The 4394-nt window shown below is 40.6% G+C and overlaps 1 pseudogene; it reads left to right on the plus strand.

The window, feature by feature from the left end:
- Positions 1-227: 227 nt before the first annotated feature.
- LOC118895297 lies at positions 228-3719 on the plus strand (annotated as a pseudogene).
- Positions 3720-4394: the final 675 nt, after the last annotated feature.

Consider the following 4394-nt stretch of genomic DNA (forward strand, 5'->3'; position numbering starts at 1 on the left):
TTTAAATGACTGCTGAGAGGTCTGTTCCAAACCCCAAAAGAGTCATTTTGCCAGGGTAGGTATCAAGTAGCCACCTAGTCTGTTAGCCCAGTACCCTGCAAGCCTCACAGATGTTTTACTCATTTCTTGAAGCCTTTTAAAAACGCAAGTTTAGGCAGCAGAATGGTCTGTCAATCACAAAGTCTCCCAGTGACAAAAACAAACAAACAAAACCCCTGGAGGCCTTCATGCCTCATTCACATGTGGTGTGCTGGGTGCCAAGAGCTGGAGCTGAGTTGGGGGCTGAAGTCTTCACAAGAAATAAAGTGGCCACAGCCTTCAATAGTTTGGATAAGATGATTCAACTCCAAAGAAACACTGCCAACATCAGACATATCTGTGTTTTGGCTCCTGTTGCCCTGACTGACTGTCTTATATCTAGTAATGGCAGTTGCCTGGCAAGCAGGAACTTGATATGCTGATTCTAAAATTCATATAGAAGAACAAAGGGCCAATAATAGTCAAGACATATCTGAGGAAGGGTAAATGTACGTGGACTGCAGAGAAAATTAGCAGATGTGAGGTATCACTATGAAATCCACTTCCATCTCACTACGTTATGCAAGAGAGTCAGGCTGTCCAGGCTTAGATGCAGGTGGAGATCGCTGACCAGCTTGAGGGCAGTCCACACCTGCCCCTCATCTACCCAAGTAATGAGGACCACCTGGTTAATCTGATACACTCTCCAGGACATACCGATTTTGCCTCTGAAGTATAAGCTGGTTGCATTTGTGATGGGTACATCGTTGCGGTAAATGTGATGGAAGCAGTCTGTCTGCAGATATAAGAAGTTCTGTGACAAGTCTGGATCAAAAATATTCATCTAGGTTTAGTGATTAGTAAATGAGATTACTTGATAGTGGAACTGAAATTCACTCCACAAGAGGCCTATTCTCATCTGACACATCTTTTAGAAGAGATTAATGCACTCACAGGAACTCTTTTACTTCTAACGTCCCAGAAGGAGAGCAGAGAGAGACTAAATTGCAAGTGAATCCAAATTCTGAACAAGGAAGGCAAGCATATGACTGAAGCACTGGCTTAGAGGATATGGATACTTTTTATGTTACTTCTCCCAGATTTAAGAAATATGGTTACCAGTGCATTGGATGGGTGAGACTTTGGAATTGAGCTCCTTGACAAAATCTAGTCAAAAGATTAGCATCAAAAAGGAAGATATTTTGAAAACCTGTGAGGAGATTATTAGATGACGATAAAGAATAAGAAAATTAGGAGGATTGATCAGGCAAAAGGAAAGAAATTTTTTATTTATAAAGTTGATCCTGGAAAATATATGTAGTTTATATGATGCTGTCTTGAAAAATAACAAAGAAAAAATTAATAAAATAGTAAGTCCTTTAGGATAAAATATTGGAGCCCAGAAGGCAACTCATTTAGATACTAAAGTTCAGAACAATGCCATTTAATGTCAGTGGCCACCATATCCCAAACTGTTCTTGCTATAGTGTGTCAGAAACGTTATAGCTTGCTTAATATTATAGCTGAGAGAGTGGAGAAATTAATGGGCACAAGAGGACAAATGTTTGATTCTCTTCCACAAGAAACCCAGGCACTGAAAGTAGCTTTTATGAGATGTAGAAGTGAAGACAATCCTCCAGTTATAATCTTTGTTTCCAACATATTTCCAGTTAGTGCTAAGGTTTTCCCTCACAATAAGCCATGATCGCTCACTCAAGAAGAAATCTGACATGAGGACGTGAGACAAAGGCACATGGAGAAGCTGGCAGCAGTTCAGGGGCAGGTGCCTTTCTAGCCCACCCCAAATGGGAGTGCCCATGAAACAAATCCAAAGAGAGAAGAGTCAAGAGGTGATGAGCAAAAGATGGAGATTATGACCTTTAAACCTGTGTTTTAGGAGGGAAACAATCAAGTATGTTGTATTTCATATGGCTTGAAGAGGAAATAAAAGAAAGATGGCCCAAGAACGGTCAGCTTGAGCTTTTGCAACTGGTACCATTAGGTTTCTCAGTTCCAGCAGATGTCCTTCCCCAAGTCCTCACATGCCATTTTGTATTCTTAAGAACACAGATCTTCTGATTAGAATGGAACTAGGAACTGGAAAATCTAGAGGGGCTATCTCTAAGAATAGGAGGCCTACAAGACTTTGTGGTGATTCCTGCAATACTGTGTAGCTTGCCATCCTGCCTACCATTTATTCCACTCAACTTTGTAGCCACCCTTATTGTCAGGGTTGCTGTTGAATAAAGACCCCCAAGTGAAATGCCCCACCTCATCAAAGAAATGAAGCTGTTAAACCAAATGATCCCTTGGAATTTAATTCAGGAAATTGAGCTGAGGGCACATTTTAGTTACAACCAGAGAAATCCACATTCAACAATGCCTGCTGACTTAAAGAAAAATTTGTAAAGATTCAAATCAGTGTACCTGAACCCATTATTCTATTCAGAAGAACAATCATAAAACCTTCAAAAATTGATATAGTAAATGAATAGTCAATCAACAAAAAATTACAGTCATACACAGAACAAAAGAAAGCAAAATCCATGAAGGAATCCAGGTTGACTCGTGCTAATCACCAAAACAACTTTCAATAAATTTGTCATGCTCAGTGTGAAGAAGTCAGTCAGATTCTGGAAGAAAATAGTGATCTGGTTTGTTCTATGGAGGAACTGACATCCTCAGTGAATCAGGGCAGAAATATTCATGATCCACCAGAAGATCTAAGAGGGAATTGTGAATTCAAGGGAAAACTAGAGCAACATCTAACAGGGAGAAAATGGAGGAACACTGTTGGCCAAATCTGGTTGTTTGTCCCAAGAAAATTTGGGTCCAACCTATTAGTCCATAATAGTGAAGCTTTTCAGAATTTGATATGACCAGGCCCAACTGATCAAATTTCCAAATAAGCCAGTAAATACTGAGATTTGGACAACAGCATTGTGAGTATCTTCCAATAGCAGCCCCCTCTGGGCCCATCCTCTCATGGATGCCCTCTCATGGGCATCTGTTTTGTCTTAGAATATGAGCCTTAAGTAACTTCGAGCAACAAGGAGCAAGTGATAAGCAGAATCAAGAGCCAAGTGGTCTATTAAAGGAGAAACAGGGGGAAGATGAAACCTAATCTGGTCAAGATGAAAACCAAGATGGCTGCTCTGAGCCTTTTGAGAAGGGGACTGCTCAGAAAGGAGAAGTGTTACTGCCTGATTGCTGTGGACTCTTCTCAGGACAGCTAACTGCCACCATGAGAGAAGTGTGCTGAGATGTGCTACAAGTGAAACCTCAGTGCCTGCTGGCAGTTATGCACATATGTGGCATCATGCCCACAGGTAATGTTCTTGGCTTAGTAAGTCTATACTGTCTTGTCAAAGAGAAAAGTTTAAGTGTTTCAAGAAAAAGAAAAGATTAGGCAGACGTGTTTTTCATTAAGCCTCTGCTGCCCATGGCCAAAAGCTTACTTCATGGATGAAATCAGGAAGAAGCCAGCTCATAACTGGTATTCAGCCATTGGGAAATCATTCCAGCAACCTGTCCTGGGTGCCAACCACTGAGGAAAAGTACTTGCACTTTGGGGAAAAGGCTGATTCAGAGAACCAGACATGGAAGTACATGAACATGGTGATAAAGTAGAAAGGCTTTTTTTCTGGAAAAGATTGTGGAACACATGGAAAAATCAGAAAACCCTCAGCCAAAATAAGTAACTGATATCTGCAATACTGACTCATGGGCCAAACCTAGTCTCCACTGGTAGATATTCTACTTGGAGCCTTATTGTAGACCATCAGGGTTTAACCAAAAGAGGCTACAGTTGTTCCCACAATGCTTGACATCACAACAGTGACTGAACAGAGTGCTTCTATTTCCAACTTTTATTCTATGTATCACCCTGGATATGGATAATGCTTTCCTGGACATGGCTGACACTCCAGGAAGCGCAAAAGAATCTACTTGGCTTTACTTGGAAGATAAAGAACACCATTTCAGGTGAGTAATACATCTATGACAAAAATAGGGTAACACTATGCATTCAAAAGAAAAGATGAAATTCAAAAAGATTGATAATACCACTTATTGACCAGGATATGAATGACTAGAATTCTGTGTAGAGTACAACCTTGCCAGATGTACAGAAAGGAAAGGACAAAGATATCCAGCTGTAGGTAGCTAACTGTGGTAGGCAGAATTCTAAGGAAGCTGTATGATTCCCCTCCCTCTGTATAATTCCCTTGCATTGAATGTAAGCAGGACCTGTGAATATGATTCAGACCTGTGATAAAATTATGTCATAAGGTAAAGGGATTTTGCAGCTGTAAGTAAGGTGCCAAATCATTTGCATTTGAGGTAATCAAAAGGGAGACTCTCCTGGGTGGGCCTGA

Source organism: Balaenoptera musculus, chromosome 5, assembly GCF_009873245.2.
Source record: "Balaenoptera musculus isolate JJ_BM4_2016_0621 chromosome 5, mBalMus1.pri.v3, whole genome shotgun sequence".
NCBI classification, from domain to species: Eukaryota; Metazoa; Chordata; class Mammalia; order Artiodactyla; family Balaenopteridae; genus Balaenoptera; species Balaenoptera musculus.